This window comes from Pagrus pagrus (assembly GCF_965226575.1).
Source record: "Pagrus pagrus genome assembly, chromosome: 8".
NCBI lineage: Eukaryota > Metazoa > Chordata > Actinopteri > Spariformes > Sparidae > Pagrus > Pagrus pagrus.
This window is the reverse complement of record NC_140192.1, coordinates 6,844,610-6,858,719: the sequence shown is the minus strand read 5'-3', so window position 1 is coordinate 6,858,719 and position 14,110 is coordinate 6,844,610.

Below are 14,110 nucleotides of genomic sequence, written 5' to 3'. Positions count from 1 at the left end.
GGAAATACTCAGTTACATGTATCTAATACCTGAGTGATTATATTTACTTAGTTTCAACCACTGCGCATGAGTGAAATCTAGGCTATGTGACGACAGCTGAGTAAACTCTCACCCCTGAGGGAGCTCTCAAGATACAGTGTAACGCTCTGGGAAGAAGAAGTAAGCAGACCTTTAGTTTTAAATCTAGTTTTTCTTCTTCTTTTTGTGTCTTAAAATAATTGATTTGGTTGTTTTGGGAACTTTCTCTCACATGACTGAAAGTGTTTCCCTCAAATCTCCTCAAAGAGACGATGATTTCAGAATCGGCTGCAAAACACGTGTGAAGTTTGAGTTTTCACGTTCACATTAAAACTTGAGTTGAAACAATGTATTCTTGACCTCAGGACACTATAGCAGATATGTGCAAGAGGGAAAGTGGGACATAAAGAAAGAAGTGACCTTTGACCTCTTCTTAGGAGCCTGTTTGGAAATGTTATGAGACATGATCCCTGTAAACCGAGAGGTGTTGCATTCATGGACGGAGGAACTCTGAGCTTCCCTCCGGCCACTTCTTTGAATTTGACGTGCTTATTTATGACATCTGTCACTGTGTTTATCTGCGTGTGCGTGAGTGTTTGTGAGTGTGTGTGTGTGTGTGTGTGTGTGTGTGTGTGTGTGTGTGTGTGTGTGTGTGTGTGTGTGTGTGTGTGTTTGCGTTCGTGCAGATATTGCGTCCACGCTCTTACACCTGAGCTGACTTTCTGCCCTGCTGGCTGTCAGCCTGTTACTAAACGGAGGTGTTTTTCAGTCAGCATGCCTGCTTTTATACGGGTTATCTATGTGGACAAACACACATAAACTACATGCACTGACGCATACACACAGACACAGATACACACACACACGGCTGCATGTGCCGCCTGAGTCTAACATGCTCAACATGTGCAGGACGTAGCCGCCAGATCACGTTTCCTTTTAACACCCTATACGATTACAGCACTAGTCAGGTGTCAGAACAAATTGTGTGTGTGTGTTTGTGTGTGTGTGTGTGTGTGTGTGTGTGTGTGTGTGTGTGTGTACATATCAGTAAATTACTTGAGCGGTGTGTGGCAGGCAGGGGGAAAGTGATCAGACTAATTGCTTTACCTGCTGTGCTTCAGACCCTTCTCTCTGTTTCTCTCTGTGACGTCAACACGTCAACACATTACACCAGCCGAACATTTCTCCTCGCTGCTGCTAATTTTTTAGCTAATTTAATATGTGTGCTTACGTCAGCCACTTTACATGCCAACTTACGATTTTTTCCGGACGTCTGCGAGCTTTACACTGGACAGTTTTTGCTTCTTCAGACCTCCAAAAGTTCAGGCTCACGACTCTGGCAGATGCAGTGTGTCATGGAAGGGTGTCAAGTTGACTTTGCTTTATTTTAAGGGTTTGTGGTGGGGAAAGGACTGGTAAAGACTGGTCTGGAAAGAAATATCACACACACAAAGTTTTGGATGGATCGCCATGAATATTTGGCATGCAGACCTCAGTGGTCCCCAGAGTTTTGATTTCTGATTACTCCAGTGATTCTCTGACCTTTCATCTAACACCACGAGCAGGTTTCAAGTTGTGCAGCACTTCAGGTCGTACAGGATGACCTGAAATACATTGTAGTATTAATGCACGCACACATTTAAATTGCAACTGTTTGGGAGTAGCTGGCTTGAAATAGTATTTTAGTGGCATTTGCTTTGCAAATAAAAGTAGGATTCAAACATGGCTAATGCTGCATTCACGTGCTCCTCAGACGGTCCCACTTCCGGAGTTCAGTAACTAGTCAGCAAAACATTCCAATTATTTTGACCGCACATGAACGCACCATAAACATAACACGATAGCCTAAAATGTTCTTAAATTTGAAATCAGTTAATTAGTGAGCTTTTTTTTTCTCTTTCTCACTGAAACTAACTTTATTGCTGAGAAACTTTAGCAACATTACAGGTTATTGAATTATGCACTATCCTTCCAGGAAGTTTAATTTAAATTAGTAGAAGCTTGAGATGGTAAACAGCCCTGAATGTCACGCTTGTGTAAGTGACAATATCGAGAGCCAGTCACACCTCCAGTCATATGACGTTCATTTGGTCGATTTGATCAGAAAACCTCATAAAAAACCTCTCCGCAGCTCCCACTTGCCTGTCATTTCATTTATATTAACAGCCATTAAAGTGACGCTCTTACCCAGAGTGCCTCTCTCATATCCCCAGCTCACCCACGCGCTGCACGTGGTGATGTACAGCGGAGGCCTTTCACTGCGTTCCTCATGTGACCTGCTGTGAGAGATACATGTGCCGCTTTAAATAGCCGGCTATATCTTACACAATTTAAAGGCCTATAAACATATAAAATCAGGACATTTGGCAGTTAAAAGTTCATGTTTGACCCTGGAAACAGGGTGATGTTTTCAAATTCCCATTTACCTTTGATCACGCCACGTTGTCTTCATCAGACTTGGAGTTTGACCTGTTGTCGTAGACTTGTAGGTGATCAAATTTCTAGTTTTCGAAGCACTTTTTGTAAATGCACAGTGTGTAATTTCTGCCATTGGGGCGTCTCTCAATCAAAACAAAACAAAAGACGGTAAGTTGTGTTACGTTGAGTCACGTTCGCCGACTTCCTTCCTCACTCTCTGACTCTCTCTCTGAGGTTAAAGCGACTGGCGACCAGATGAAACACACCGTTATCTTGAATAAAATTATTTTTTCGGTTTGAACATTGTTGGAAACATTTGGAAAAATCTAAGAGCACAACTTAATAATTTATATACAAAAAGGTCTTGTCATTTTTGGACATTTGAATGCAGAAATGTTACATGTAAATATCTATATAGCCATAATATAGCCACGTTAACTTTATACATTACATCAAACACCTTCATGATTGATAATGGACTTAACTAACAGTGTAATCTGACTCCTCAAGTAGCTAACATCTGATTTAATAAGACAAAGACGAGAATAGCATTGTTTTAAATGGGTCATCCCTCCTGTTAGAGATGTGTCTGCTCCAGCTCTGACTAAAGGGATACTTCCCTCAGAGCATCATCCGCTGTCATGGGATGCAGAGTTCAGCCCACTGATGATGAGTCACTTTGGATTGCTAACAAAGTTTGTTTGACTGAGCACCTGCTGAGGTTAAAACGACACAACAGTCAATCTGTTTTAAGACTCGATGGGAAAAAAAAAAAAAAAAGGCTTCTGAGAGGACGGCAGACAGCAGTTTATAAGTTATCTCTACTGCTGCAAGGGTACAGTCACACATGAGTGAACGTTTTCCTCCTGGCCACTTCAACTCTATGCGAGCGAAGGGACAAATAAAGAAAATAAAGAAAATTTGCATCTTGGATTTGCTTGGAGTTTAACATTAGTAAACTCTGAGCGCCAAAGTTGGAGATACAACCAATAGCAAAGACGCCCGTGTGGTTGACTTCTTAATCGGACTACAAAGTGCATGCGGCTGCTAGCTAGCTTGCTGCTGATGTACAGTAAAGCATTCTGGCTGTTTGGAGCAAATACACACATCAGTCATCTGTTGGCCGATGTGTTTATTACATTAAGCTATCTTTAGCTAGCGTTGGCTACAGGCAGCGGAAGAGAGGCAAGGCACTCCTGAGTGTTTATAAGCTTCACACCTTTTTGATTTTCCTGGAAAATCTGTCCTGTTTCCTTCACATAGACATCAGTCCAGATGCATTCAAGGGCAACCAAGAAAGTCGGGAATGGACTCAATTTTAAGTTATCTCATACATCGGCTAAACAAAATGATTTATTCACGCCGGTTCCTTCACATTTTTACATGATGCACCATTAAAATCCGCAGGAGTGCAACTGTGCAACCCAAAATCACCCAGAGACAGTAAAGCAATGTCACGTGCCAAGTGTTTGTGAACCCACGTCCCTGCTGTGAGTCCAGTACATCGATTTCTGAGCGGCACAGAAGGCGAAATCATATTACAGTAAAATGTCACGGCATTTGTAGAATAATGAGCCGCAGCTGTGGACTCGCTCCGTCTGTACGCTACGGGTTGATTAAGTATAAGTGAACGAAGGCTCACGTGGGACCTGAGGGCCATGAGAGGGAGTTTCTGCAGCTCCGTCACTGAACACAGTTAACTTCATGCCCTTCTTTGTGTTTCTGAGTGTGTGTGCGCTGTGAGGGAGAAGGAGATAAGAGAGCGAAGTGCTAACGTTACAGAGATTGACCTGTGGGGGCTTAGAGAGGGGTTGATTGCAGACATGCCACTCGGGGTTCACAGGGTGTACATGCATGTGTGTGTGTGTGTGAGACTTAATGAGCAGACTGGCCACTTCAGTCTGAGGCTGCTGCTGTCACCTTACCCCTGGGTTTTATGAGGAGGGATAACGGGGTGACTCGTTCGCAGACAGAAAAATCACCTCTTAAAAATGATTTATTTAATTTTTTTTGCACCTTTAAACTCTCGCAGAAGTTTGATCCTGTCTTCGCCGTATTGGAGGAGCCTTTGGAGGGTTTTTTCTGGCCTTTCATGCCTGAAGGATCCCCGCGCCTTAAGGACTTCTGAGGCTTCTGAAGTTTTCACAGCAGCGCACGAAGCATTGTGAAGCGCTCTGACTGACAGCGGCTTTGAATGCCAGGCTGGGATTTCTACTTTCATTCTGGCATGTGGGCAGATCAGCCCCGGTGCCCCTCCCTTTGCCACATGCATGACTTTCTCTCTGACTCTTTGTCCCCAGAGAAACAAGCAGAAAAACTCACGCATGCAAGACTCTGTCCATCAACGCTGTAATTTAGCGCACCGCCCTCGATTATCATAGTGCTTGAAGAAAACTTCTCAGATGCTGCCTGTGGGAGATGTCACGTCAACACCAAAGTCCTGGTGTTGAAGGATTCATGTTCTTACCACGTGCAGTCATCCTGAGGAGATGGACACGGTTTTGCCCAGTAGGTTTAACGCTGCACTCTGTCTGTGGTCAAGCTTCTTGTCGCTGACTGCAGATTTTCTTTCTAATATAACAAAATAAGTCATTTTCTGGCCTAAATAATCTCAGTATCTAATAAATGGGAACATTTTTGTGAACCTACACCAGATTCATTGAAAAAGTCCATTCCCAGCACATACCACATACCTTAATTTGTTTGTTGGTTGGTTGGTTTGTCAGCAGGATTACACAAAAACTACTTAACAGTTTTCCATGAAACCTGGATGGAGGATGGGTCGCAGCCCAGAATAGACCCCATTAATTTTTGGTGCAGATACAGATAAAGGGACAGATCCAGGAATTTTTCATTAACATTGCAAGATTGCGAGCATTTTTCGACATTTTCGTTCTTGACTAAGAAAATCGGGCTTATTTAGGTGGCTGGTATCTATGAGTGAGTACAGTCTGATGTAGTCTAGCAGATTTTAATATGTTTTATCTGATAATGGATTAGGCTTAATTGCATTAAAGGGGAGGTATGCACTCTACTGAGGGCCACTCCAGCCTCCACGTGATTGATGCATAATTTAGCCAACGAGATCCAGCAATATATAGTTTATATCAATTTTTAAAGCCCTAAACTTGCAAATTATGCAAGTAGCTTAGTGCATTTGCTCTTACTGCTCATATTTTCTTTTCTTTTTTTTACCTAAGCACATGTTTTTGATTATAATATATTCATAAAGTTGTGTAAATATAAGAAAATGAAGAAATATAGGAAATGTATTTATTTCTTGCCAGGCACCTTGATATGTCCTCAGAAAAACAAGTGTCAAGTGTCCATTTTCAGTTATATTGTTATCAAATTGAACTTGGATCATGTAAGACTATATGATGTGGACCCGTTTTGTTTACCAGCTAAGAGGGGCAGCTACAAGTTATCTGCAGACTTATTTTTGCATTAAAACATTTTGGCGACATCTATAGATTAATACCAGAAACACTAACAGAGCTTCTCACAGCTCGGGGAAAGAAAAAATCATCATACAACCATTCAAAATAGCCCAAAGCCATGTCTGTACTCCAAATGGTTCAACAACAGCTTTGAATTTACTTTGGGCTCGACCCAGAAGAGGCCTTTTAGGATAAACTTACAGACATTTCCAGGACTAAGAACAGGTTTAAAAAAGTACTTAGCTGATTTAGCGTTGCACTCCTACTGTCAGAAAGCAAAAGGTTGAAAATCAACGCAGCAGAATCATCAATGTTGTCTGTATTTCACACTTTCTCTTGCAAAAACCTGGTGCCTACATTACCCACAATGCAGCTTGACAGTTCTGTTGGAGAATCAGGTGTGTTGTGATAGTGGCAGCTAATGTAGCCTCGAGCGGAGATGAGGAGAAAGCCTTTATACAACCTTTTCACAAATGTTGTAATACCTGTCAACAGACTTTGATTTGTAAAATGGTTGGCGCTCCCCTTTAAAGCCCAGTCTGTATCTGTGCTCTGCAACAGAGGGCTAATTTAAGAGAAGAGAGATGACGAACAGAGAGAGAGAGAGAGAGATGTAAAGGCTTGGATTGAGGTATCAGCTGTATCGGTGTGATCATGAGTAATGGACACCAGCAGGTTGAAGCATCTAGTTTATCCTCTGGACACTGGATCTGTCTCTGCCTGTCCCTGGCAGCCCGGGACCAGAGCAAACGCTGTCGACGCTCTTTGTGTAAATTATCAACTGCTGATCGGCTCCAGGACAAAAAGAGAGAGAGAGAGAGAGAGAGATGTGTGTGTGTGCTTGTGTGTGTGTGTGTGTGTGTGTGTGTGTGTGTGTGTGTGTGTGTGTGTGTGTGCATTTTCACGCATGTCTGGGCGCTGGAGGCATGACATAATGCCAAACTAGACAATACAGGACAAGGCACAGGAACAGAATAGACTAGAATAGACTAGAACAGAAAAGAAAAGAATGGATAATCTGACCTCGTTCCACATATATCAAGAAATTTGGATGAGCTTTGACAAAAACATTTGCATAACGTGTTCACACGTTTACATGGCCGCTCGTCTCGTTGCATTGTGGCCGTGCAAGCCACATTCTCGGGTCTGCGTTCGAACTGCAGAAACACAGGGGAGAAGCACAGCGCACGGTGATTAGATAGAGCGAAGGAGGCACCTTGTGGAAATCGTGGATTGTGAAAAGAGCGTAGGCGTGGGCCTGATGAGTCAGTGTTGCTTTGTGGCAGATGGTTTGGCATTGGCAACAAATGTGGGCACAGCCAAACATTTAGACTGATCAAGAGGGATTGTTGTCGTACAAGGTGCATTCTGAATGAGGGAGAAATAAAAGCGTTGTTGTCCTGGTCTCGTATGAAATGGATTCCTCTCGACATGAATGCATCGGAAAGAGGAGGAAAACACCTTATTCACCATGACAGGAGTGGTTTTGTTTTCGACTCAGAGACAAACACCTCAAGCAAAAAACGTGACCGGCTCTTTTCCTGATAAGGAACCGGCTCAGACTTTGATATCTATCCACTCGTGTGCGCTGAGTCATGTCACCTCACCTGACAAACACTTGTTATCTTCAATACACGGACATAAAACTACTCTATTGTAACTGCCTGTATCTGAAGTGTTATTGCTTTATCACCGTATATCTGCAACCCTAACCGTGTCTGCACAGCTAAGCCGACCAAACAAACCGAACTGATTTGAAAAGACATTTACACCCTTTTGAAATCCGAAATCTGCGCTGCAACTGCTAAGCTAACGGCATTAGCGCAAGCTCGACAAAAAATGTATGGGTTTCAGGGCCTCCCAAATATTGGGTCTGAAATGCAGGCTTCAGATTGGAAAAACGGAGTGGTATTACCCTTTAAACATGACTTTCACCAAAGGTAAGTAGTCCATGGATTGGTCCTTCCATTAGGATCTGTGTGAAAGTGAAACGGACGTGACAAACCCAGAGACACTGATATAGCTGTTAAAGTTAGTTTATGGTTCTCAGTATCAAAGTAAAAGTCTTAAACTTCACACGCTGTAAATGTCCAGCACCTCGATTCTGGACCGAGAAGTAACAAATTCCTGATTAATCTCTGCGTAAAATGGCCGCTGGGCCCGTCGGTGTCTCCGACTTCAAGCGACACTTGAGTCTCAGGATGTTCGTGTCTGGACAGCCGCCAACATCATCTGCCCAGGTGACCCTAGATGCCCCCATGTAGCCGCAGAGCATCCATCCCTGTGTGTCATCTCCTGACTATATTTAGTAGAGAAGCGGTGGCCTGCTCTTGATTTGCCTTCATCAGAATGAAAACTATCCTCTCACACAGAAGATCGAGTGAGGCAGCAGAGGTGTTAACAGTGGTGTTGTCACATGTCACATTTTAAGTTATTTTCTCAAACGGCTTCTTACTGTGAGTGAGGGGATCATTCGTGAACACTATAGTTTCTGATTAAGTTTGAAGAGTTTTTGATTTTTTTCAGCTAAGATGAGTGTGTCTGTGCTCTCACTGGTTTAAAGGGAGCAGGTCTCGGTTGGAAAAAAGGTGACGTCATGCATAACTCTGCAACAATCAGTGTTTGATGAAGCAGAGTGATAAACTCTTAAGTAAATAATAATGAAATGTGCTTGTTTTTACTTTGATTGTGGTTTATATAGTCATTACAGGCTACTTAATGTCAAATAACTCCTACCTGAAATCACACTTAGTCATCCTTTTTGCTAAAGTAATAATGAAAAATGAAAATAATGTTAATATGTCAGATATAATAGCTTTTTATTTCGGGTTTGGGGGAATGTAAATGTCTTATAATCTGACAATACACATGCTAATGATGCTATGAATGCTTATATAGTCTTATTAATGTTAATAAGCATCTTATAGGGACTTATACTGGCTTTATGTTTATTACAAGGACCAAAAAAAATTATAATATGAATGTGTCAACTGTTAATAATACTCCTCATGATTGAACTCTGCACATTAATTAGCTTGAGTGACAAGTGTCAAATCCACACTCGAAAGAGGATCTAATTCTCTGTGTGTGTCTGAGTGTGTCTGTTTGTGTGTGTTGTTTGCATATGTGAGTGTTGAATTTGTGTATTTGTTGTCATAATCACTGCCATGCCAGCTAATTCTTCCTCTATTTATATGAGTGTTGTTTTGACAGCTGACTAGAGATGGAAAGTCTTGTTGCCAGTGTGCTCCCTCTCTCTCTCTCTCACACACACACACACACACACACACACAATTAGCAGCGCCTGGTCCAGTCACGGAGGGATGTGTGGAGAACGAGCGAGGCAGAGCCCGCGGTGTCCAGTCCACACCAGTATCACATTCAAGACCGCAGTGATCCCCATGTTAATACCCTTCCTATCTATTTTAGCTGCTGCAGGGGCTCTTATGTAATCGGTCACGTTTTTCCCCGACAACACTTTCTCGGTCCCCACCGTCTTATTTTACATTCAGCAGGTGCTCCTCTCATGCAGGGCGCTGCACTGTCAGAGCATCAAAGTAAACAGGCAAACAGAGTGCAGTCCTCTGGTGAATCAGTGCAGCGGGCCGACCCGTCTCCGTTTACATTCTGTCTTAGGGGGACAGTGTTGACGGATTTAATGTCCCAGGCCTGAGAGGGCTGAAAGCACGGGTCTTGAGCTTGTATTCACCCCAAGGAAACTTTGGAAACGTAATGAGCACACAAACTGACTGGGCACTTAAAAGCTGCACTGAGGTGCCTCAGAGTGTGGGTCTGGATCATCTCTCAAGTCGTGACAACTTAGGAACAGGAATGTGATGATAAGGACGGCAAACAGCACTGAAACATCTGGTTTTAAACACGTATATAGATGCAGATGTTGACATCTGACAGCAAGCAGGTATGAAAGCTTGGAGAGTCCAGTGTAATGAAGGTGAAAGGCGCACTGCTGCAGTGTATTTAGGATTTGCAAGGAATGTCATAAGATCTCTGAGCCCAAGCTAATAACTAATGCCTTGTTTTGTCCAATCGGTGCAAAACCCAAAGATGGTCAGAGCACCCAGGGAAACCCACGTAGGCACAGGGAGACTCTGCCCCAGCCTGACCAATGTACCGCCAGATGAGGATCACTTCAGCGTGATGCGTCCAAATAACATGACTTTCATAATCCGTGCAGTGTAGACGTAAAGGTCAGATTTTGCATGGAGGTGATACGCTAATCTTTCCCATTAAGTCCTGTGAAAAGTCCACAGCCCGGGTAAGATGACTTTCACCCAGGAGGACACTTTGTGATTGTGTCGCGAGAGAAACCAAAAGTCAACATTGAGTTGCATGTTTAATTTTCTTACCATGCCGACAAAGGCCACCTGAATAGCAATCTGCTCTCCACAGAAGATAGAGCGAAGGACTGGTGTTTCCCCTGCACTCATAAAGTTGTGATGTTTGTACGTACATAGTTGACACACGACTCACTGCCAAAATCGCTTTGAGTCGTGCAATCATGGTACAACAGTTTACTGAACTTTAGTCTCGTAACTGATAAGATGTTTATATAGGCTCATATATATCCATATGTTCCTATAGAAATCTGCTCTCCTCTTTGCATGTTGAATCTGTTTTGTTTTGTCGCTCATTGTGAAGATAAAGGTGGGAGTTCATCCATAAAGAGAGCAGAAATGTCTCTCCTGCTGCCGTGATGAAGGACAGAGAGAGAGAGGAAGATAAGGGAATAAAAGGTGTGAGGAGGTGGCAGACAGAGTGCTGCAGACAATGACAGAGACAGATAAAGGTAGACATGGGAAATTGAAAAAGTAATAAAACATTCAAATTGACAACAGGCCTTATTCAAAATGTCCTGCTTTGTTGCTGCTCAGCTCCCGGTCTGTCCTCACCGGGCCGGCACGTGGAGACAGACGGAGGCGCAGGGACAGAGGGATGTCTGGTGAATGAGGCCCAGTTCACCTGCAGGTATTCAGAGATGGAGTAGTTCGCTTAATGTAGGACAGCTTTCCAACAGGGCATTATTGGGCCCTAAATATAGACGGGACAGAAGTAGGCTGAGCTAACAGCGCTGCCAAAAGGCCACGAAAATAAGCCATAATGTGGAGCCTTTTGTGCAGCGGGCGAGGACTGTGTCAGAGATGCTTTAATATCATCTGGAGGATCAGGGTTTAATCTGTGCACTCAGACACTTAACCCCTGTCTTTGTCTGACCTTTTTCAAACACAACATGTAGAAAAAGTGAGTGACAAGACACAAGAAATTACCGTGAAGTTTAATAAAGTGCGGGAATGCTGCCGCGCTGTTTCCCTGTGAAGCTTCAGAGATGTTTTGTGGGTGATTAAACTTTATGCAACTTTGAAAAAAAAAACTTGAAAAAATGCAAACCTATCCTGGTTTCCATGCCTTATGTATCGTTGTGTTTGCACCATATATGGTTCATACTTCCTGCCTCTGAATAATACCCACTGCATCCTGTGAGCGTGATAAAAACAAGAACATAAAAGTGACCCCGTTCTTGAAGCTGAGAAGGAGTCTGTTTCCTGCTCAGATAGGTCAGCGAGGTAGATTCTCACCATCTTCATGGGCAACCCTCTGACTCACTACACCCCCTCCCTGCTGAGCTGACAAGTGATTTTTCTCGAAAATCTGGCTTTTATGCACACATCGTCCTCCTACACGCACACCTTCCTCCTGTGGCACGGACCTCATTTGATCTGTACTCCTTTCTCCCTCTCTCGACACCCCTTCTTATCTCTCTCCCTCATTATGTCAACATCTAGCTCGACACCGGGCTGATGGCACTGTTAACCTCCGGTGCCGGAGTAAGTAGGCCTGCGCCACATGAACACTCACGTTTCACACTGTGCTCTGACAAGCCTCGACTTGTTCCGGGCCCTGAGACCCAGAAACACCTACGCTATACACTTCACAATTGCCATCAAAGAGAGACATTAACATTCCTGCTGGAGGGAAATCTAGGTTAACTGAGCTTTACACAGCTGAGATAAGAGGCTGGAAAGAAGGAAGCGTTGCCGAGATGTGGGTGAAGTCAGATTGATTTTCCAGCTGACACAGTTCACGGAAATATGTTTCTCCTCACACTGGGTCAAAATAAATAACCATGTGTCCTCTTTCGCATCATATCTGTGCTATTTTTAGCAGGTAATTACGGGTGTGGCCATGATAAAGCAAAACAGCACAGTTCAATGACACTACTTAGACTTACACCTTCGCTTCTTTTCAACTGGTTTTCTCAGGTTCAGAATAAGCTGTAGTTCTGTTCTGTTATGTAAGAAAAACAAAATATGGTTTCAAATGGCTGCGTGTTGCAAAATCCTTCTTTATGGATCACAAGATGGGCTCTTGACCCACTTAAATGGTTCAAAAACATCCACCCAAACCTGCTCTGTTCTGCCTCAGTTGCCCAGTACACATACCTACAGCAATTGTGACTCATTAAGAGATTCCTACTCTCCTCTTTGCAAGAGATCCTGCCAGTGACTCATGAGGGAACATACAGGATAGGTGTGAGATTCTGGGACTGGCTGCTTCTGCTGCTGCTGCTTCTGTACATGTGGAGGAAACAGGTGGTGAGAGTCTTGCTGTGAGAGAGGAGGGGGTGGGAGAAAAGAAACTAATCACTCATCTTTGCATTTTAATTTCTTGATGATCAAGACATTTTCCCACCATGACCTTTATATAATGTAATAAATGCATCATCGAGACAGAACTCGGCTCCTTTTTTCTTCGCATATGAGGGAGCTTTAACATCAAACTGTTGGGTGAGAGCATTTTGTCATCCTTCAAAATGTTTAAACAGAACGATGAGCTGACCTGAGACCTGGAGAAGGAACCAAGTAAATGTTTTTGACAGCAGAGAACTGCCTAAAGGATAAGACTGGTGTTCATCTTTATTTTTAAAGGGTAACTTTCAAGTTGTAGAGGGAAAAAAACAGCAGGCATCTGAACCGACTCTGACATCTGGATTATGTTGTGACAAGATATGAACCCACTTGTGGCACTGAAGAGCCACCAACAGTCCAGTAACCACAGGTGTCTGTAAACATTTTATTTTTATGTTAAGCTAATTCACAAATGGAAAATCCGACCTGCTGGTGGCGCGTGAAGCAAAGTCAGAGGATTACTAAAATCACAGGGGTTCATCCTTCAGGGACTCTGAATATTTGTACCAAATTTCATTGCAATCCATCCAATAATTAAAGTGGAAAATATCGATCTGCTGGTGGCACTAGAAGAACAGTTTGAGGATCATAATAGTCAGCAGGGTTCATCCTCTGGGGAGCATGAATATCATGACAATGCATCAAATAACACCAAAGTGGTGGATCCATGATGCTAACATGTCTGTAAAACCAACAATGTGTGACTTCCTTACCCCGTCCAAGGTTTCCAAGGAACCTTAAAGATTGCATCACTGAATCTTGCTTTGGTGCCAGAATGTGGTGTCAGTTGTATTGAAGTCTATCGGAGATAAAATCTGTCAGGTCGTATGACTTCTGACGAAGAAATGCCTTCAGAAAATGAAAGAACACACTTCAGGAAGTAGGTCACAGATTTTTTTTTCCCCCAAATGATTGACAGGGATCATTTTATTGCAACCAGACGCGGGCAGGTCAGACCAAACAGTTACGCTGCCAACAGGAGCCTTCGAGGGAGGAACAATATGTCAATAAAAAAAACTCAGTTGCTGACCTTCTCTCTGAAGTCTGTTCTTTCATTTTCTGGAGGCATTTCTTCATCAGAAGTCATCTGATGCAGATATGTTGGGTTTTAGTGTGTTTCTCCATGCATCTCCCATAGACTCCAATACAGCTGACACCACAGTCTGACACCAAAGCAAGATTTAGTAAAGTCATGACCCTTCCCTCTTTTTTAGAAGCTCTGGCTCTTGACCCGGTTCTGTTCAGGATTCTTGGAACTTCGGTTGCTCTTCAGCGAACCATCACATTGTAATCAAGGATGCATCATCAACAGAGGACAAATAAACGAAGTTAACAGTATTAGGAAGATGGCAGATGGCATTGATCAACTGCAACTTTTTGTTTTGTTATTGCAGATATGGGAACCGAGTCCATGTTGGTGAAAACGGGGCATAAATGACTGTTACTTCCTCCTGAACCGGCTCAGTGATTTCCTTGAATATGTAAAAGAGGGAACGACAACTTTTAACACTATTGACACAAATAAATAGT